The 23,441-nt window shown below is 39.9% G+C and overlaps 1 long non-coding RNA gene across 28 annotated transcripts; it reads right to left on the reverse strand.

The window, feature by feature from the left end:
• Positions 1–4,152: 4,152 nt before the first annotated feature.
• On the reverse strand, positions 4,153–13,069 carry LOC110873699. 28 transcript variants are annotated; one of them, XR_002555329.2, is made up of 25 exons: positions 12,916–13,045; positions 12,719–12,841; positions 12,576–12,634; positions 12,093–12,479; positions 11,880–12,012; positions 11,731–11,805; positions 11,626–11,661; positions 11,117–11,184; positions 10,715–10,774; positions 10,491–10,613; positions 9,929–10,353; positions 9,702–9,842; positions 9,378–9,500; positions 9,133–9,235; positions 8,382–9,027; positions 8,111–8,297; positions 6,907–6,963; positions 6,468–6,642; positions 6,229–6,295; positions 5,984–6,126; positions 5,865–5,897; positions 5,712–5,764; positions 5,197–5,233; positions 4,970–5,111; positions 4,158–4,480 (listed from the first exon to the last, which is right to left on the reverse strand). It is a non-coding gene; the product is annotated as an uncharacterized LOC110873699 (long non-coding RNA). The 28 variants fall into 28 exon arrangements; XR_002555335.2 differs by having other exon boundaries at positions 12,719–12,780; positions 12,916–13,042; XR_002555333.2 differs by having other exon boundaries at positions 12,093–12,235; positions 12,325–12,479; positions 12,576–12,780; positions 12,916–13,041.
• Positions 13,070–23,441: the final 10,372 nt, after the last annotated feature.

The raw sequence follows: 23,441 nt of genomic DNA on the forward strand, positions 1-23,441 counted from the left end.
AAGGCATGTAACAACGAGTCAACAACAAAGTTGAGTGAGTTCACGGTGGGTTGATTAGTTTTAAGTTGTTTCTGAAAACGTGGTTTGTCTTTCGTTGGCGTAATTGCCATGGGGGTTACCCCGTAGTTGAAAGCATGATTAACCAGTTCATTCTTTATTACCCAAACCATATCCATGATCAGTGGGGGCTTCCCCATGTGAACCTCTAAACCGTACCATATCGACTACTAACGCAAATAAGTTGTGCCCTACGTCAGTGTCTATCATCACTGACAGTTTGCCATAGTCCATTAGTACACGCCGGTCCGACTGGCACGGTATGAGGTTTGTTAAACCTAATAGCGCTATTAACAAATGACCCGCTTGCCATTGTCCTCGACGATTAATGTCACACCCCCAAAATCCACATGCGGAACACCACCGCTTGGAGGCGTGACTGACCAAGATCCAGCTACCAATTATACTGAGCAATATAATAATATCATAAGTAATATTCACCAACCACAAGGTTAGCAAATATCATAGTCAAAGTTCAAAAGTTCTAAGTTTAAGTAAAAGTTTAGATAAGTAGCGGAAGCATAGACAAAATGGATTAAAACAAAGTTCTTAGTTCAAGTTTGTTAAAAACCCAACACACGGGTTTGACGACCACTACACATCCGCAAGCTGCAAGCTCCTGAATCACTGGGTACCTGCAAAGCATGCAGTAAGGTGTCAACGTAAAGTTGAGCGAGTTCACTAGTTGTCCAGTTTTAAATTTTCGAAAACGTAAGTTGTTTAGATAAAGCATTTATAATCACGTTGTGGGGAGCTACCCCATCTGTAAGCTCACTAAACTGTAGATACCGAAACTGTTGACGGAAAGTTGTTGTGCCCCGAGTCAATGTCTATCGTCATTGACCAAGATGCAAGGTCTACTAGTTCACGCCCGATCTCCCCCGGTCACGGTGTGAGGTTGTCAAACCTAATAGCGCTATCAACTAATAACCCGTTCGCCCCCGGCGATTAATCGGTACTGTAAGCAGGGACTTAAAGTGATAGAGTTTCGTTTAGCTTGGCTAGTTGTGATTTATAAATAATATCCAAACGTATCTCCCCCGGAGATAGTAATTAGCCATTCGGATTTCCCCCGGAAATAATAGTTCAAAAGTATTTTCCAAAAGTTGGCAGTTTGTCCGTGTCCCTCCTTGGGACACATGCTTTTAGTGTGTGAACTCACCTTGGGTTGCTCGGCAGATTAGGTTACTTGTCAAACACGCTGGTCACCACGTCCTAACATGGTTACCAGCATAGGTCAGGTTTGGGTACAGAGAATGTCACGTATAATTTACACAAAATCTAACACATAGCATGCATACATACAGTTACGTGTTGAGTTATTGGGCCTGTTCTACTATTGGATCAGTCAACAGCATCAACTAACACATAGTTCAGTTAAACAGGCAGCCCAAACAAATCACGTTGTGGTCCAATAACTAAAGTGAACAGCCCAGTCGAGACAAGGTGGTCTTGACCCGAGAACCTGCGGTCTCGAGTCGCAACCAGGAGGTCTCGGCTTGTAATGGTTGGTCTCGAGTGGTGCAGGCATGACTCGCAACCCCGGGGATCTCGAGTCCCGTCTCGAGTTGTCATGATGTGGTCTCGAGTCGAGACCTTGATGGTCTCGAGTCCCTGAAGTCCGTTTTGAACAGGCCTCGAGTCGCAACCGTTGCGGTCTCGAGTTGCAGCTTCATGGTCTCGAGTCGCAACCGTTGGTCTCGAGTCGTTTTCCTGCTGATTCTGATACATCTGCCCGAAATGTACTTTGCAACAGAATTCTGATTTCATGCCAATATGTACTATCCAATAAGGTTTCACAAACATGTTCCCTTGTCTAAAACTTAACCAAAATGGATCAAACAACAAGTTTTCAAACTTTTACAACAACATTCAACCACATTCAACACATATTCATCATATGTTCATCATTTTAGGGTTTCTATATTATCAAACATGTTCATCCTACCTAACCATGCATTCTATGAACAAAATAACCTAGATATCAAGATCACCTTGCATTTGACATAATCCGGATGGTCATAGACATTCTTAAACTATCATTCTTGCCATTTGAACATCTTAACAAAACATTATCATGTAATAGTTCACACACATTATCAAGAGAAAGGAGAGGAGAGGTGATGAGCTTGACCGAGTTTCCTTGTTGTCGGTTGAATCTGAGAGAAAAGAGAGGAGAGGTGATGCTTGATTGTTATGGTTTAAGGTTTTCTAGAGAGAAAGGGAGTGAGGATGAAGTGAGGTAGAGTGTAGAGGGGAGTGTGAGGGTTTTGGGTTTATATATTAGGTGGTGCACCCCAAGTGGGCTTCCGAGTGGGCTAAGGGGGTTTGCGGCCCAACCGGCCCCAGCTATCTACGGTTCACTCGAGACCGAGTGGTCTCAAGTCATGGTCATATATATACTAGTCGTTTACCCGCGCGATGCGGCGGGAAACATATCACTTAGGTTGGTGAGTTTAGGGCTATGTACGAGGCGGTTCGGTTTTGAGCCATAACCAAAACCAAATTCGCGATGCAACGGAAAACACAACACTTGTTAGTAATTCTAAGGGTCTGCATGAGAAGGTTTAGTTCAGCTGGGTCGTAACTAAAATCTAAATTTTCGGTTAAGGTACTTCAAAACCGGACATGGGGATTTAAAGAGTTTTAAAAGGATGTAAACAAACCGAACTGCGGCAAGACAACAAAAGCACAACCATAAGCTCAAAACTAATCAAACCAATTCGTTAGTTTACCACTATCGATTCATTTGGTGTTAAGATAGTTCCAGCTCCTCGTATAGAAATCGAAAGATAAAGTTGATATTACATAAAAAAAATTACCTCTAGTAAGGTTCAACTCACATTAGGTCGTGGAGAGAAAGTATGTTAAAAAATATTCCATTAAGTTAAAATGTAACGCAATATGGAGGCACTTTATTTGCTCATCAAATTTGAATAAAATTTGTATGAAATGTAATGGAAAAAAAACCACGTCACTATGTCTATATAAGTGGTAATAGATAGTAAGAATGGAAAAAAAACCGCGTCACTATGTCTATATAAGTGGTAATAGATAGTAAGTAAACTACAAAAGGCTCTATCAAAGAACTATAACTGAACCAATAATTTCTCACTCTGTTAGATTATTTTAAGCCCCTTTATATATCTATTAATAGTAAAATGTGAAGTATTTTCTTATATGTATAACTCGAGTTATTTTTTATGTCTATTTCTTTGAAAATTTTGTCGACGTTAGTGTCTCAGTCTGCCTCAAAATTATTATATACATTCTTAAAAACTATATTCACAAAACTTAAAAGAGAATATTTTATTGTTATTGACGATTACAACTTAAAAGAATATCCTATTGTTACTGCAAGAAGTTTTGAGATAATTACGTAAATAAAAAATTAAAACAACTAACTTTTATCTACCGCTAATCTTCTTCACTATATAAGTGACATGTTAAAAAAAAGTAGAAAGTTGACAATAGCTTAGGTTACTAAATTATGTGAGTAAACATGGAAACCAATTGAGCGGTGATGCAAATTGATACACTAAACGGAGTTATGTAATTGACTATCAACGTCATAACGTTGGGGGGGAGGGATATTCCACGGTCCTCTCAACCGCCGGAGTGTGACACTCCGCAGGTTAGCTTAGTCCCATAGCCACCTGGGGGTTAATACCCTTTACCGAGTCGATCTGTTTCCCCATGGAAGAGGTGGGAGGCTGGTGACCTTCCGTGGAGTCGAAAGGTAACAGCTCAATGCAACTAAATCGTTGGCTTTTTTATCTTGTATATCAATTTAACTTGGTACACACTTTTTACAAATTAAATTTGAAAGCCAACAAATAACTAAAAGACTCGTAATACATCTACAAGTGTTTCATAAGGAGCACTTGATCAACACTATCAGTAGTCTATCTAATCCATTTAGGTAACGCCTTTAGCTCAGCTTGGTGGGAGGTTTTTATGTATTTGATTACAGCTTTTAAACAATCTGATCCATTTCTATTTAGTCACCCCCTTTAGCTCAAATCATTTGTCTTGTTAAAGATAAGACATAATCCAAGTGGGTCAAAATAGCCCAGTCTAGTTTGTCACAAACTATTAAGTTGGAAACTGAAAACCAGTTCCTTTAAATTCAAATCATCATTAAAATTTTCATAGAAATGTAGCATTAACACTAAAAAAGTTTAAAGAAAATCAGATTACATTTATTAACATAATCGATTGGTTGAGCAAAGGGTCTGTTATATATGAGGCATGAATGTTATGTGACAAAGGTGTTCCAGAACCCATGGATGTGTTGTGTTTGGGGATGCAGGTGGGGCAATAATTGTAGGAGTATTGAATGGATTCCCGTCATATTTTAAAATTGGAAATGGCTAGTAACTTGTCATCTATCAATCCATTTAACATGTTATTTTACATATTCCTGTACAAGAAACAAAACAGTTAGTAAAAGGCCAGCACGTCACCAGTTATCAACAATTCAAACCTTTGTTTTAGAAACTGCACCTAAGGCGTGAGCCGTGAGGCAATTGGGAAAACGCCTTAGGGCTTTAAATTAGCTCTTCATGCACACACATGATTATTCATTTACCAGCTCAGCTGTAGGATTCACATTCATTTGATTCACAAACATGAGTATATGCCAATAATTCGATGAGCTTGGAATGTGAAAAAAAACTAAAAGTTCCATGTTCGACGGTCGAAAGTCAACTGTAAAGGTGTGTTCTTTTTACAAGAGAAGCAGGGATATAATCATGTTGAAATTAGCGATGTGGGTGTAAAATTGCTAAGAACCATATCATAAGAAAGAAACACCCAAAGAGAGACTTTCATAATTAATTCTTTGTATTTAACAAATAAGATTAATACACTAATTTTAATAGCTTTAAAGTTATTGTAGTGATCAACTTACATTAACTTATGGAGTTATTCCCTTTCCCTCTAGTTGGCGTTGGCGTTGGCGCTTGGAATTGCAGTCCATCTTTCATGCAACTGAGTAGCCAAGTAGGCAATCTAAAGGTTTTAGAACTCCCAAAGAAGATTCTTGTGACACCCTGGCATGATAAAAGATGGTGAATATATATTGTTCCTTTTAAAATTCAAGAGATGTAAGGTAAATTGGTAGTCCTCACTCCTCACCTATCGTTTCCGGTAAATAGAAAACGCAAAATATTTCCTGAAAAAGAAATGGGTCAAGTGAGTCATATACATATATATACACATACACACACAATTCATTGTGGATGTACTTCCAGCCACGTAAGAAAGTATTTCACAGCCTTACATGACTATTTAACAGCCCCAATACAACAAAATATATTCCAAACCTGCACAGATGTAATTCCCATCCCTGTACCAACTTTTTTCACTGCCATTTACGATGGTATTTCTCAGCTTTATGTGACTGTATAACATCCCCTAAACAGCATAATGTACAAACTTTTATTCCAGCAATTTCAAGTTAAAAAATGTTACTATGAATATATATAGTTGTGGCAACAAATTTTACATTTTCATAGTTAATAAATTAGACATAATTTAGTAGAATTAACCAATTAAAATAATTTAAGAATATCATATCCATCCTTCAATAGCTATAATTATCCTATTAATTCAGCATGTATGCTTCTTCAAACTAAGGGTTTCGTACTTACCTCGATTATTTGATGCTCCTATATGATATTCTTTCGTTCCGTTGATCGACTTCCTGTAAAGTCAAACTGTTGTTAATTTAGGGCTATGTACGTGGTGGCGCCGATAATTTACATCTTAGAACTCGTTTTCTGTTTGTTATCAACTTGGAGTACCTGAAGACGGGCGGTACGCTTCCAAAAAGTACGCTGCAAAATCAAACAAAAAACCCACTGTCAGAACATAAACGATAAACAGCACCGTAGTAAGGTACATGCTTATAAACAAAACATACGTTTCAAGTAAGCATCAAACAGATTCCCAGCAACTCCTTCAATCGTATCGTCCGTCAATAGGAAGGATGTGAATGCGCTTCCCATACTGATGCAACGAAACCACATCGCCAAGTCTAACCCTCAAATTTGACCTCAAATTTAGCTGTCATCGCAAATAACAAATAGATTGTTTTTAGCAAGTTGGACATTATTAATACCTTTGTTCCAACTTGAGAATAGTATACTTGCCAAGCAAACTGCAAACCTGACCGATGGCAGCAATGACATCAGCAACAAATCCTCCAAACATCCCATAGATTCTTACCCAGCATCTGAAACATTTAAAAATTTTAATTAAAATAAACAGCAAATTGCAAGCATAGTAATCAATTCTAGTTTTATACACCGATAAAATCTTCGAAATCAAATATAAAACTTCCACACAATCAAAAACATGATACTTTTAACATGAGAAATAAGTCACATGGGTGACCGAGTACTTACCAAAGTCATGCCAGTAACTTTCGCCTTCAATGCATCTGGTGATTCTAGCAAATGCAACACCTCCGTTTGGTCCATCTCCAAAAGCACCTTAGCTGGTCCACCAACGGATACAGTGTAGTCTCAACATATCGCTTAGATAGGTTTATTATCCAGTGTAGTCTCCGCTTGGTAGGACCTGAACATGTTAAAAGGAAAATGTTTTAGTGGATTATAGAGCTGATAAAATCGGATCAATAGAGCAAAGGAGAGTTTGCAATGTTTCTGATTTTCAGTAGTCGAGGTGCAAGGTACATGAATTCGAACACCTCCACCGTTTGGTCTGACAACAACATGAATTCGGATACATTTCTAACAACAGAATGAACTCGAAAGCATGAATTCGAACACCTCCACCATTTGGTCTGACAAACATGAATTCGAAAAGAAATAAAAAATATACCTCAGGGCGTAACTGGCTGTGGTCTTGACTCTTGATCTTTCAGCAAATCAAATCTCCCTGAAAACAAAACTGAATCCATTAGGGTTTCGAGATTCCAGAAAATCAAAAATTAAGAATCTGAGATTTGACTTGAGTAGAGAAATTGAAATATGAAATATATATATATATATATATATATATATATATATATATATATATATATATATATATATATATATATATATATATATATATATACTAGTAGAGACCCGCGCGATGCGGCGGCGGTAACAAGTTGCAATTTGGTACTCTAAAGCTTGAAAATTTCATAGGATTGTTGGGTGATTAAGAACACCCAACAATCATCACCGAACTCGGAACCAAAAGAATACAGGTTAGTTTGGTTTGTTAAGATCCTTATGTTTTATTCATTAAGCTCGTTAAGTCCACACGCGTCACAAGATGATTGCAGCACAAACCTTCAGGAGCATGAATCGAAGGAGTTAGTAGCGAAGCATAAAGTGACTAAGTTAGTGTATGTTGTTTTCAGTAGTTAGAAAGCTGCAAAATGAGTAGAAATGTTTGTTTCTTTTCTCATGCTCGTTATGCTTTTTTATTTCAAGAAGTTACAGAGCTAATTAGGTTTTGACATGCTTTGTGTCTTATTTCTATTAATATAGTCATTTACTTTTACTTTACTATGTTATTATCATTAGTATTATTATTTTGTTGATTCAAGAATCACTATGGTTTTGAGATTTGACACCACTGAATGGAAATACATATTGGTTGCTAAATCAAACCCTCTTGGTGGGTATGAAGGATACCTATTTGATGGGTGTCAAAAAATTACCTATACCTTTTAACCAGACATACCTAAATTCAAAAAACTCAAACCAAACACAACCTTGGTTCATCACTATGGTTATGAGGTTTTACAATTATTAATGAATGAGAATCAATATAGGTTTCTAAGCCAATCCGTTTGGTGGGTATGAAGAATAACCAATTTGATTGGTATCAACCCATATTCTTACACCAAACATACTTAAAAACACTTTCAAATATTCAAATCTATACCCCCAGTTCCATACTCTAAAACCAAACACCACCTTTGTTGACGAGAACCGAATTTACCGGGTTTATACACTCAAATTGGATGACTTCTTTGGCATAATACATCGACATGAGGAACCAAAAAAAATCCAAGTAGGAATTAAATTACCATATCAATAGAAAAATAGAATCTAATGTGCAATTGTAGGTTTTCCAGAGGTTTCATCACACCATTCACATATTTACCAGCCAAAAAATCGAATCAAAACCTGAAAAAAAAATTCAAAAACTTGAATTATGAAAATAAACCCTTCAAGCTTATGAAACTATTCATCTCAGCAACAGAACCACTCTGCCTGCAAGAACCAACATCAGACCAAGTCAACAACAGCACAAAAAAGTCAAACAAAAAGTCAACAAGATCACGAAAAGATTCATACCCACTTGACAACATTCATTATACCAGCAGAAATTCCTGTTTTGAGATGAAAATACACGAAATTTATGAAAATATATGGCCCATATTAAAATCAACAGCCATGACAAGTTGCATCTTCATTCTATTACATGTAAAGATGCGTCCTCTTTGTTCTATAACAACACAGAAGAAACGTTCCATTTCAAGAACCGATGATGAAAGAATGTCCTTCAGCCCAGCTAGAAACCGTATACAAAACGCCCGATAACCCCTTCCAACCAAATGCACTTCCTGCGACATGCTCTTTTTGTTTCTTGATTAAAGCAGAAAATAACGGAACAAACGACACACCAAAATGGGTTACGATTTTTCGAAGGCTTGAACTTGATGCAATAACTATGCCGATATCAGCTTCTAGAAGGCAAAGCAAGTTGCCAACCGAGTCACCAATGTAAATCGTCAGATTTGTTTTGTCACTTTCGTCGCTATTTTTAAGAATATTGGTAAAAGCTTGAAGCTTGTCAATAGGGGTCTCGATCTTTTTGATGATTTCAACAGTGGATAGAGAGTTTTCGTACAAGAACTCATTCGCGTGTACATTCATTGTCCACCACAAAGGCATTCTTAGCTGCTTCCGACCAGCTGATTGTTACAAAAGCCTTACGCTGCTGTCACAAGAACCACCAAAAACATCATCGGTTGTGAGAAACGAAGATATCTAGTCTGGAATTAGCTTGGAATTATAGTAATAAACTCATATAGTCGAAACTTACCTTGGATGGTGTCGGTCTGGATGATAAATAAACATGCATACGGGCTTACCACTTACCAGATGTGTAACAAGTTTTCTTGTACGCATTCATCAATAATGGAATCCTGCAAGTAGTCCCATCAGTAAAATAACATTAACATCAGATGAGAAACAAGTTCACCATTCTAACATAGACATGAGAATAACATTTTAAAAGCGGAAAGCTTGCTTGTGAAAAGACTTGAACAAAAGAAAATAAACACATACAATCATGAATTTTATACCCGATGCGGGCTTGGGCTTATTGTCAACGGATCGAAATGCTACATGTTATAGTCCAGAAGGATGTTTCATGGTTTCTTCATATAATCGAGTTTCAAGATCCGATACCTGCATACCAAAAAATCAAAATAATAAAGAAAAAAAGGCAAATTGGATTTTAATAATCTAAACTATAACTCATCGGCCGATGATAATTCATGCAGACAGTGTGACCAATGTCGCTCCTTAACTTTCACTGTCGTCGCCAATGGGTCATAGTTTGAATTATTAAAAACGGATACGATTTCAATGTTGAGATTGATAAATTACCCTTGAGGTACATAGATTAATCGCCCATTCTGCTTTTGAACATCTTTTCGCGCTTTCTTTGGCTTCTCTTTTGTACGTATGAATGGCGTCTCTTGCTTCGCCTACTTTGATTCTCAAGAACTCCGTTTTCTGAATGGGATTCTGGTTACAACCATGAAAAGATATATTTTTACTTTGAAGATATAACCAACAAAATATAATTATTCGCCTAACTAACGAAAAATTACCAAATCTGTAGGGATATCTGGTTCTTTTGATCTACCCCTCTTTTATTCAATTTACCTATTGTATCTCCTTGATCATCTTCAATTTAATAAACCGGTTTCATAGGTAGCCTTAAATAATTGGCCAATCAAAATCACTCGATAAACAACGCTTTCCAACCTCTATTCACGATATCGACTCATTCGAGTCTTGACTTTTTAAGAACTTCACAACAATGTGAAAACGTGTCAAACCAGACCAGACCGAACCAAACGGGTTTGATTCGAACCAAAAATCATAACAAAACTCGTCACCATGCTTAAAACATCGTTTGATTCGTGAATAGATCTATCATGCGGTGTAGAGTATCAGGCTTAAATTTTCTTGCAAATAAGTAACACGGTCGGTTGATCCCGTTCCACATACATGGCATAACCATGGTTTTCTTCTGCATAATTCAAGTTATGATTTAGCATTATCCAGAATTTAGTAAACACAACCAAGATTAAGAACAACCAAAACGCGTTAAAATCAACATATTATGGTGTCACAAGTTGTCGTCATCCTCGTTTAACATAATCATACCGTTATATTTTTTATAAGTTGGTATGAGAAGTCTTGCTCATGGTAAGATTTCGGATGCCATTTTCCTTCAGACCAGTCGACGTGTGTTACGGACAAGTTTGCAATCCCGTAAGGATCAAGCATCTGAATATTAGCAAGAAAAAAAACTCAATGAGAGTTCAAATATTGTCACAACTTGTTAAAATCAAATAAGTTTACACACATAGAAAAAGGTGTTTACACACATAGAAAAAGGTTGGCAAATAGTGCTCGTCGACATAACAATTGCGTCCGTCCATACCAAGCTGCAATACCGAAATCAAATCAAATTATATGATTCTTGATCATACCAAATCAGCAGAAAGAAATTAGCAAAACCATGTTCATCACCAGACCCTTTGCACAATTTAGCAAAACCATGTTAAATATATTTGCAACTACCACACGAAGTGCAATAGAAATCAACCACAACCAATGTATTATAGTTTTTTGCTTTTTCAAGAACCGTGAGTTGTTCCCCGTCCCTTTTTATTTCTCTAACACATTCAACAGGACAGAGCTCATCAGATAACTCTAGCGGGCCCCATTAGCCGTACAGTTGACAGACTGGCAGTGGATCCCTAGCCTATGATATTGTAACACTGCACCTTTGTTATCACATGGAGTTCTATCTTTCAAATGCCATCTTCTCATGAAACTTTTATCCAGCACACACCTATTAAGATAAAAGCATAAGTGAACAACTTATCTAAGAACAACAGCAACAGATAAACAAATTGAATATAGTAGGTGCTTTAAATATGATTATAGAAACTATGGTATTACCATAGCAATCTAATTTCAAAACAAAACATAGGAGGCCCATTCGACCCGTTTTCATTTTTGCTAAATCTTTTAATAAACCGGTTTCATATGTAGCCTTAAATAATTGGCCAATCAAAATCACTTGATAAACAGCGGTTTCCAACCTCTATTCACGATACCGACTCATTCGAGTCTTGACTTTTTAAGAACTTCACAACAGTGTGAAAACGTGTCAAACCAGACCAAACGGGTTTGGTTCGACCCAAAAATCATAACAAAACTCGTCACCATGCTTAAAACATCGTTTGATTCATGAATAGATCTATCATGCAGTGTAGAGTACTGGACTAACCTACAGCACATGTAGAGCTCCATAAACCGTAGCCGCCTGCACAAACATTCATCAAATCAGAAAACATAATACACATGAAACTATAAAACTGTCAGTGACATCAACCTCAATATGTGCATAATTTGGATTCCCTTTTGAATTAACATACAACTTGAATGACTCATCTACACCATACTGCAACTGCACACAACAAAACCACAACCGAATCGTTACAAAACTCAAAAACCGCCAACAAAATCTACAAACAACAATACCTCATCTCTTTGCAAAGAACAACCACAAGGATCCCATGTATCGGCTCAGTTATTATACCCGATGCGGGCTTGGGCTTGTTGTCAATGGGTTTTGTAACATCAGTGGCCCCTGTGGTTGGAACTTCTACAGCAGCTGCAAACGCAATACAATAAAAAGTTAAAATGCAGTGTTGGATGATATAATAAAATGAAACAGGATATATGCGGACATACATTGAAAGTCTGCCCATAGATCATCTGTAGAATAAGCTGCTTCCGGAACTTTCTCAGTATATAATCAGAATTTGTCATTATAATAAAGTGAAAAGTAGATATGCAGACATACTTTGCAAATTCTGATTATAAACCTGAAGAAGCTGATTATACAAACTTATAATGATCAATGGTTCCCAAACCAACAGAATTATGAATCATAATTATAAAAAAAAGTGAAATAAATAAATACTTGTCCACCAGATAAAAGCAGCACAACCAGTTTTCCATCTGATATTGCTTTTAATCCCATTTTCCACCATTTTTCTCTATCTTCAAGCTTTCTATCCTCCACAGTTGACACAAAACTTTCCGGCATTGGCTCCATGGCAGCAGCCGGTATTTCACCTGAGATTATCACGAACAAAATTAGGACATAATATAAGAATAATAATCGGAAAACTAACATTTCGTAGGGTTTTCGGGTTCCGTTGAGTACTTCACCTGAGATTATCACGAACAAAATTAACTTCATACATCAATATGTGCGTATATATTTGTGTCTGTATAAATATAAGTGTACGTATAAGTGTGTGTGTAACACAATAACAAATCGAGAATCATCCAAAACTTTCGCCAGATCTAACCCTAGATCTCGGTTCGCACATCCTTCAATCGTAAATCAAAGCTCCAACTGGTCTGACGGAAGCTACAAGCACCGAGTTTGTGGATATGAGGGCGATGAAGATGTATTCGGTCTTGTTTCCAGTCTTCACCAAAAAAGAAGGTGAAGAAAAACCTAGAGATATGGTGACAAGGATATTAGGATGAAAATTACACATACCTGAGCACAACGCTATTTCCGATCTTCTGTATACCTCTTTCTTTCTCCCTCTCTCTAACATTCTCTCTTCTCTTGTTCTCTCTATCCTCTGCAAATGAAAAATGAAAAGAAGACAGGGATGTATGGGGAATTGGGTATGAGCGGGAGTTGAAAATTGAATGGACGGTGCAGATCCCAATCCGTGTGGTGTGCTTCTTTGAAAATGGACGGTGCAGATCTCAATCCGTGTGTTTATTTGAGGAGAAGGGTATAAGTGGAAAGTGATGTTTTATGATGCTTAAAAGACTTGTACATCATGCTTTAGGAGTGTTTTAAGGGAATTTTTATGACTTTAAGAAGTCCTTCGGATATGTATTATAAAGTAGTATAGATATATCATACACACAACACATAGCATAACAAGTTAATCACAACATTCATTTAATAATATAAGTACACCAAAGCCTAATACAAGGAGGTTGCTCGGGAAAACCTAGAGTGTCACATTATCCCCAAGTTTTAAGAACTTTCGTCCCGAAAGTTAAGGCAGCCACTGTCAAGCTAGTACGTGTGAGAGTGTTTCGACAGGGTGTCACATCATCCCCCGTTAGTTTGGAATTTCGTCCCGAAATTCGGTTGTAGCTTCAGTGCTGGGGGTTTCGTTTGGGAACCACTGGGGATACTTGCACTTCATCTGGTCTTCTCGCTCCCATGTAAACTCTGGGCCACGTCGCGAGTTCCAACGAACTCACACGAGAGGTATCTGGCTACGTTTGAGGGTTTTGATCTCGCGATCCGTGATCTCAATCGGTTCCTCAGTAAAGTGTAGTTGTTCATCAATAGTGAGTTCCTTGAAGGGGATTATGAGTGTTTCATCTGACAAACACTTCTTCAGATTAGACACGTGAAAAACATTGTGCACCGCACTCAGTTCTTCAGGCAGATTCAATCTATAAGCAACCTTACCGATTTTCTCGGTAATTTCGAATGGTCCAACATATCGCGGATTAAGCTTGCCCCGTTTACCAAAACGAACCACACCCTTCCATGGTGAGACTTTAAGTAGAACCCGGTCCCCGACCTGGAATTCTAGCGGTTTCCTACGCTTATCAGCGTAGCTTTTCTGACGGTCACGAGGTGTCGCCATGCGTTGTCTAATCTGGGCAATCTTCTCCGTTGTGTCTACCACCAGTTCTGGGCCTGTGACCTGGCTGTCACCAACTTCCGCCCAGCAAAGAGGTGATCGGCATTTACGACCGTACAATGCCTCGAAGGGTGCTGCCTGAATGCTGGTGTGGTAGCTGTTATTATAGGAGAATTCTACTAGCGGTAGGTGCTTCTCCCAATTCTTGCCAAAATCGATCACGCATGCTCTAAGCATGTCTTCCAGGGTTTGGATGGTGCGCTCAGATTGCCCATCCGTTTGTGGGTGATAAGCGGTGCTCATGTCCAAACGTGAGCCAAAGGATTTGTGCATAGCTTGCCACAATTCGGAAGTAAATCGTGCGTCTCGGCCGGAAATAATGGAGGTTGGCACCCCGTGCCTCGAAACCACTTCTTTTAGGTAGACTTCTGCCAAGGTAGAAAACTTGTATGTTTCCTTAATGGCCAGAAAGTGTGCAGACTTGGTCAATCGATCCACTATCACCCAAATAGTATCATTCCCATGTTGGGATCTAGGTAGGCCAGTGACGAAATCCATGGAAATCTGTTCCCATTTCCATTTCGGGATTTCTGGTTGTTGGAGTAGGCCCGCTGGTTTCTGATACTCAGTCTTGACTCTTGCGCAGGTCAGACATTTGCTGACATATGTTGCTATGTGGGCTTTCATGCCAGGCCACCAATACGTAGTCCTTAAGTCGTGGTACATCTTATCCGAACCAGGATGTATTGAGTAACGGGACTTATGGGCTTCGTCCATCACAAGTTCACGTAGATCTCCATAGAGTGGAACCCAAATGCGCCCTGTCACATAGTAAGCGCCATCTTCTTTTTGTTCTAATCGCTACCTCGATCCTCGTAGGGACTCAGCCCTGATGTTTTCTAGTTTTAGAGCTTCGACTTGAGCATTTCGAATCTGAGTAGGGAGGTTAGACTGGATGGTAAGTTGTAGCGCTCGCAGGCGCTTGGGTGTAGTGTCTTTTCGGCTGAGGGCGTCTGCCACGACATTGGCCTTGCCCGGATGGTACTTGATTGCGCATTCATAATCATTCAAGAGTTCGACCCATCGGCGTTGTCGCATGTTTAATTCCTTTTGCTTGACGATATGCTCGAGACTCCTGTGATCGGTGTAAATAGTGCACTTGGTACCGTACAGGTAATGTCTCCGTATCTTAAGCGCAAAAACCACTGCTCCCAGTTCCAAGTCGCGCGTAGTGTAGTTCCTTTCGTGAGTCTTAAGTTGTCGAGAAGCGTAAGCAATAACTTTCTCGCGTTACATCAGCACGCAACCAAGCCCATGAATAGACGCATCGCAGTAAACCACGAAATCGTCAGTACCTTCAGGTAACGAGAGAATAGGAGCACTACAGAGGTTATCCTTTAGCTTCTGAAAAGCGGACTCCTGAGCTTCATTCCACTTGTAAGCAATACCCTTCTGAGTGAGAGCCGTGAGAGGCTGAGCGATCTTTGAGAACCCCTTGATAAATCTACGATAGTATCCTGCCAATCCCAAGAATTGGCGAACTTCGGTCGGAGTCTTAGGGGTAGGCCAATTCTTTATAGAGTTGATCTTAGCTGGGTCGACGTGAATCCCGTCCTTATTGACCACGTGCCCAAGGAAATGGACTTCTCGAAGCCAGAAGTCGCATTTCGAGAACTTGGCGTACAATTGCTCATTGCGAAGGAGTTAGAGGATAAGGCGTAGGTGCTGTTCATGCTCTTCTTGACTTTTCGAGTAGATCAAGATGTCGTCGATAAACACAATCACGAATTTGTCGAGGTAAGGCTTGCACACTCGGTTCAGGAGATCCATAAAAACCGCAGGCGCGTTAGTCATTCCAAAGGGCATGACAAGGAACTCGTAATGACCATAACGAGTTCTGAATGCAGTTTTGAAGATATCTTCATTACGGACTCTTAGCTGATGATAGCCCGATCGTAGGTCAATCATAGAGTAGTAGCTCGATCCCTGCAACTGATCGAATAGGTCGTCGATACGTGGGAGAGGGTAGCGATTCTTGATGGTAACCTTGTTCAGCTCACGATAGTCGATGCACATTCGGAATGTGCCATCCTTCTTCTTAACAAAGAGTACTGGCGCTCCCCAGGGCGACGAACTAGGACGGATAAATCCTTTATCCAATAGCTCCTTCAGTTGCGTAGAGAGTTCCTTTAGTTCCGCGGGGGCTAGTCGATAAGGCGCACGAGCTATAGGCGCTGCTCCGGGAGCTAGCTCGATTTGGAATTCGACCTGACGGTGGGGAGGGAGTCCAGGTAGTTCTTCAGGGAACACCTCGGGGTAGTCGCGTACCACTGGAAAATCTCCAATCCTCTTTTCCCTTTTCTGTGTGCTGGTGACAAGTGCTAAGAGAGCGGTGTGCCCCTTTCGTAAACATTTCTGGGCTTTCAAGAACGAGACGATACCTGTGACTTCTCCGCCTTTGTCACCTTGCATGATGAGGGGTTTGCCAGAACGGCGGGGAATGCGAACCATTTTCTCTTAACAGAGGATTTCCGCGCGATGTTTGGATAACCAATCCATACCGATGACGACGTCGAAGCTTCCAAGAGCGATAGGGAAAAGATCGATGCTATAGGTCTGACCAGATAGTACTAGTTTGCAGTCGTTGATAACATGTGAGGCCTCGATGTTTCTACCATTAGCTAACTCGACGATATGTTTAGAACTTAGTAACGAAGGCGGGTGCTTAAGCTTCTTACTAATACGTAGGGACACATAACTAGCATCGGCTCCGGAATCAAACAACACAGAAACATAACGATCATCGAGTAAGAACTTACCCGCCACGACGTTGGGGTCATTCCTCGCTTCTCCAGCTCCAATCACAAAAGCCCTTCCCCTTGCACCATTCCCAACATTGTGGTTTTGATCGTTGTTTCCAGCTCCCTGATTGTTGTTGCGGTTCTGGTTCAGTTCAGGGCAATTCTTCTTAAAGTGCCCCTCAGCTCCACATTGGAAACAACCCTTGACGTTCCCATGATGCTGCTGCTGCTGCTGGTTCTGCCCCGCGGGACGTGGGCTCCTACAGTCCTTGGCCTCATGCCCCATCTTGTTACATCGCTGACACTGACTTTTCCCACAAGGCCCACTGTGATGTCGATTGCACTTGTTGCACTTGGGGTGGTTCCCGCGATAGCCACCCTGTTGTTGAGGGCCCTTGTTGTTGTTAGTTTTCCTTTGCTGGGTTGGGGCCTGAGTGAGGTTAGCATCCTTGCTTTGATTTCCTTCCCACTTACGCTTGTTGTCACTAGAGGTTCCAGCAGTAGCACTGATCCTTTTGGGCAGCTTGCCCTGTTCCACAGCCTGATCAGTGAGTTTGTGAGCAAGACGAACGACTGGCTGAATGGTATTGAGGTTGGCTGCAGTCACATGGCTTTGAATTTCTGGAGCCAAACCCTTGACGTACAATTCGATTCTTTGATACATAGGTCGAGACATGTTTGGGCAAAGAGCAGCATAGTCGTTGGACTGTTTGGTGTATGCCTCGATCTCTAATCCAACTATCTTGAGCTCATAGTACTCGTTTTCGAGCTTGTGGATGTCATCCCTGTGACAATACTCCTCCTTAATCATGTCCTTGAAATCCTCCCACGTAGTAGCATTAGCAGTTTCCAAACCAAACATCTGAATTTGCGCCTTCCACCAGGAAAGCGCGTTTCCTTCAAGCGTACCAGTAGCAAACTTCACCCAATTCGCAGGGGGACACTCACAGACAGCAAAGACAGCTTCGACTTTCTCAATCCAGTGCAGAAGACCTATGGCACCCTCAGTGCCATTGAATGGGAGGGGTTTGCAATCCATGAAAGTTTTGAAAGTACACACGTGTGGTTGCGCAGGTGCATGCTGACCTGTTGTGAGAAGCGAAGCGAATAGGTTTAGGAGTAAAAGACGATGCGGCGGTAGGATCTAAACATCTTAGGATAACGAGTTTACCTCCAGGGTGAGCTGCGAAAGCTGCAGCAACCGTGTTAAGCAGGTTAGTGAATTGAGCCTGAGTCATGTTCATGTTTCCTCTTCCACGTCCACTCATTGTCTTCATAATCAGAAAACATAGTATGAGTGTGATGTCGTAATGTAGCGAGAATGAGATAGAAGAGGGTGGTGTATCTATCTAACTAGGCACACTGGTATGTATAGCAAAACAGAAAACATAAAGCAAGCAAGCAAGTAAACACTAGTCCGCACTATGAGGTCTAATGTGTTGAGTCTTGCACTTGGAGTGTAGTGTCGTCGCGAGTCACGGGTTATAGTCTGGTTTTTCTCACAAAGATTTTCCCTTTTTTAAAACCAAGTTCACTATAACCAATGGCTCTGATACCAATCTGTCACACCCCCAAAATCCACATGCGGAACACCACTGCTTGGAGGCGTGACTGACCAGGATCCAGCCACCAATTATACTGAGCAATATAATAATATCATAAGTAATATTCGCCAACCACAAGGTTAGCAAATATCATAGTCAAAGTTCAAAAGTTCTAAGTTTAAGTAAAAGTTCAGATAAGTAGCGGAAGCATAGACAAAATGGATTAAAACAAAGTTCTTAGTTCAAGTTTGTTAAAAACCCAACACACGGGTTAGACGACCACTACACATCCGCAAGCTGCAAGCTCCTGAATCACTGGGTACCTGCAAAGCATGCAGTAAGGTGTCAACGTAAAGTTGAGCGAGTTCACTAGTTGTCCAGTTTTAAATTTTCGAAAACGTAAGTTGTTTAGATAAAGCATTTATAATCACGTTGTGGGGAGCTACCCCATCTGTAAGCTCACTAAACTGTAGATACCGAAACTGTTGACGGAAAGTTGTTGTGCCCCGAGTCAATGTCTATCGTCACTGACCAAGATGCAAGGTCTACTAGTTCACGCCCGATCTCCCCCGGTCACGGTGTGAGGTTGTCAAACCTAATAGCGCTATCAACTAATAACCCGTTCGCCCCCGGCGATTAATCGGTACTGTAAGCAGGGACTTAAAGTGATAGAGTTTCGTTTAGCTTGGCTAGTTGTGATTTATAAATAATATCCAAACGTATCTCCCCCGGAGATAGTAATTAGCCATTCGGATTTCCCCCGGAAATAATAGTTCAAAAGTATTTTCCAAAAGTTGGTAGTTTGTCCGTGTCCCTCCTTGGGACGCATGCTTTTAGTATGTGAACTCACCTTGGGTTGCTCGGCAGATTAGGTTACTTGTCAAACACGCTGGTCACCACGTCCTAACATGGTTATCAGTATAGGTTAGGTTTGGGTACAGAGAATGTCACGTATAATTTACACATAATCTAACACATAGCATGCATACATACAGTTACGTGTTGAGTTATTGGGCATGTTCTACTATTGGATCAGTCAACAGCATCAACTAACACATAGTTCAGTTAAACAGGCAGCCCAAACAAATCACGTTGTGGCCCAATAACTAAAGTGAACAGCCCAGTCGAGACAAGGTGATCTCGACTCGAGAACCTGCGGTCTCGAGTCGCAACCAGGAGGTCTCGGCTTGTAATGGTTGGTCTCGAGTGGTGCAGGCATGACTCGCAACCCCGGGGATCTCGAGTCCCGTCTCGAGTTGTCACGGTGTGGTCTCGAGTCGAGACATTGATGGTCTCGAGTCCCTGAAGTCCGTTTTGAACAGGCCTCGAGTCGCAACCGTTGCGGTCTCGAGTTGCAGCTTCATGGTCTCGAGTCGCAACCATTGGTCTCAATGTCACACCCTGGCTTTGCGGAAGCGTGGTTAATTTGGTGTGACTTCTTAATACCATAGCTTAATCATAACAAAGCTATATGAATTAAAAATATGCAAGATCATCCATTGATAATAAAAATATTAAACATTGTCTTAACGGGTTAACACCCAACAACCATAACTTTGTCTAAACATTACAAATGCAAACTTAAAGTAAACATGGTTCAGGGACTGTGACTTGTCCAGGAAAGAGTCACAAGTCTCGAACCCTGGATGACCTCGGGCCTAATGCAGCGGAAAACAAGCCATACCGCGCCAGATCGTTAGTTTCCTGAAATACATGTGAGTTGAAAAATCAACAATAATGTTGAGCGAGTTCATGCGAAAGTGAGTAAATAAACCTTTATCTTTATCAAAAACCTGGTATGTAGCAAATAAGGAAAAAAAAGAGATCACCAATGGTTTGCAAGGCCATTGATATGTGTGAAGTGCAAGTAGGGATGACTCAAACCTAGCGGATTTATGCGTCGGGCACTAAGTCACCCCGAGGTCCGTTCAGCTGGACCTGGGGCTGGGCTCGCTACACCCAGATAGATCTACCGCTCCTGTCCCTCGGTCCTACTACGAGGATTAATGGCCTCAAGTTGCGCCTACCCACTCACATGATCTAAGTAGTAAACCTCCTTACGCTAACCATACCATGTATAAACATATTCATAATCATAGTAACATGTATTTCACCCCCGCAGTTTAGAAAACTGAAAACAGTTAAGAGAAAAGGGGGACATGAACTCACAGTGAGTGCGTCACAATACCAAGTAATCCAAATATCCAACTGCTGCGCAACGACCTACATGTGCTAATTCTATTAGACGGATGGCCGTGCCTTAGCTTTATAGTTTAATTTTTCGGGAAACGGTTAGACAACCGTTCCGTGTATATACTTGGTAGAAAATCTCCTTCCCAAGGATGGGGGAATTAATACATGCGTGTTTATAATATTAAGTCTCACTGAATATATTTTATTTCTCATTCCCAAAATATAATTATTTTTCTCAAAAATAATATATTTTCACTTTACATAATACTTTCCAAAATAATATGTTGACAACATACGCATTCGTGAATATTTCCGTATAAAGCGTAAGTTACGTTTTGGCGATTAAGTGGTAATAGTAATTACCATTGTAACTTATATGTTTGTCGTATAAGCGTTTGTATTATTTTGGGTTCGACAAAGTTAGTAAATATTATTTTTACTCTAAAAATAATATTTATATATTTTCACAAAATAATCATAAACAGTGTTGTGAAAAATATATTTATCGAATAAATATTTATTACGTTTATTTTTGTGAAAACCCCACCTCCGAATATTTGTAAATAAAGTCATGGCGAAATATATTTGAAAATATGTCAAAAGTAGTCTAACACTTGTAAATAATTCTAAGTGTTAGATTTTAGAAAATTTCGCCAGAGTTTCCCCTGTAACTGGAGGTGGCCACGCCTTCAAGCGTATCATTTTCTTTTACAAATCATTTCAACACTTCTTTTAAATCAACCAATCAATTTCCAACACATTAAACAAGTTTCAACAAATCATACTTGCCAACTTGTATGTAAGATCGCATTATTACATGAACTTGAAATTTTTCTAAAAACTATTGTGTAGATCTCGTTATATTTAGTGGATCTATGTATATAATAGTTTAGTCTTGTAAAAACCCCATTTTTAGAACAAATCTCTCTTTACAACTTCCCGACAATTTTTATAAAAATTGTTATTTTGTCGGATCTTTCGTTTCACAAGTGTTTATACACTTGTAGTTTATAAAAATCATCTTTGTTAACATGTTATCCAACTTTTATAAAACATGATTTTCTCGACACTTGGTTCTACGAATATACCACTTGTACATACGTAGATCGGCTCGTTTTAAATACTATTTTACAAGTCAAAACACTTTTACACAAGTTCATGCTTCTCGTGTGGTGGAGTTTCACCTTTTAACCCTTGTACCAATAGAAACAAGCTTATGTCAAGATTCGGGATCTTAACAAAGTCGGGTTAAACGATGATAAGAGCCACCACATCGTAGATCGGGCCTCAATAATCAACATATTCGAATACTACAACTTTTACACGCGTTATAAGCTTTTAACCAACAATATTCGAGTTTTAGAAGACTTTATAGATTCAAAAGATGGGTTTCCGACTTTTAACCGTTAAAAATCATTTTAACCACTTTAGATACGTTCAAGAGTGAGTTTTAAATGTTATACCTCTAGCTCGGGGCTAGGGAAGATCTTTGACGAAAATGGCGTGGATAAAAGCAAATGAACGAGGTCCTTCAACTTCCGCTTGCTTCAAGCTTCCTCGTACGTGATCCCCGACACTTGTGTGAGCTTGGAATGGCAAGACAAGAACTCGAAAATGGATGTGTGACCCTAGGGGGGTTTGGCCGAGATGTAGGGAGAGAGCAAACGAAAGAGTGTGTTGGTTTGTGTGTGAATTCTCTAATGTGTGTGTGTGGTATATATAGAAAAAAATTGTGCCATCGTCCAACGGTCTTTCAAGCTTTCTAGATATCCACGAAATCTAATAAAATATTAAAAAGTTGTACCCTTAGTTACAAAGGGACCAAACCGGCCCAAAGGGGGGGGGGTACCCGGTTGGATCTTGATTGTTCAGTTAGTGTTCAGTTAAGTTAAGTTGGTTACTTTTAGAGATTAACCCCGTTAGTTGCGTGACGCGTTATAAAGCGGGTGTTAGGGTAATCAGGGACCCTAACTGGCTCAGAAAAATACCAATAATATTTTTGGCAATATTTTTATGTTCCGGGTATAGTCCGGTTGTTCGGTCGGATAGTAATCCGTTAAAGTGCTTAAGTAATCTTTTAAGCGTCGTAAATAATATTTTTAGCGACACAATTTATTCTGCAAAGTGTCAGGAATAATTCCTCATGTTTTGGCACTTTATTAGTTAGCTAGAAGCTAGTATGTAAATAAAAGTGCTGTGTTTCGTGCTTTAAGTACGTTTTAGGCACATCCAATCTCTGTATCTTATTCCTAGTGACGCAATTATACAACCCTTGTATCTCTACACACACTATGGGTGTGGTAAAATATTTCTGGCTCATTCAGGCCTTTAGAGGCAGTGTTTGCCTGATGCTGGCTATATCAGCATGTTCAATAGGTTATCCGTTCAAGTGCTACTGTGCTTTTGTGCATCATGTTTGTCACTAAAGTTCAGTAAATAAGTAATGTAGTGACGGAAAAATCAAAGTATGATGCAGATATGTACATGTATCAACAATCAAGTAGCAGTTTATCAGAAATCTCAGTTAAGCACAGTAATTAGGCAACAATTAATAGTTAATTAAGTCATACGGATACCTGGTTTTGTGAGGGTTGTCACATTCTCCCCCCGTTAAATAAATTTCGTCCCGAAATTTTAAATTCTGCTTGTAGAAGCAGGGTTCTTAGGAAATAAGTGGGGGTATTTCTCTTTCATTCGGTCTTCACGCTCCCAGGTGAACTCAGGACCATGTCTAGCATTCCAACGAACTTTGACGAGCTTGACACTGCTCCGGCGGGTCTTGCTTATTTTCCAATCCGTGACCTCAACAGGTTCTTCAACGAAGTGGAGCGTGTCATCAATATGAATTTCGTCGGTAGGAATGGC

This window comes from Helianthus annuus, chromosome 8 (genome assembly GCF_002127325.2).
Source record: "Helianthus annuus cultivar XRQ/B chromosome 8, HanXRQr2.0-SUNRISE, whole genome shotgun sequence".
NCBI classification, from domain to species: Eukaryota; Viridiplantae; Streptophyta; class Magnoliopsida; order Asterales; family Asteraceae; genus Helianthus; species Helianthus annuus.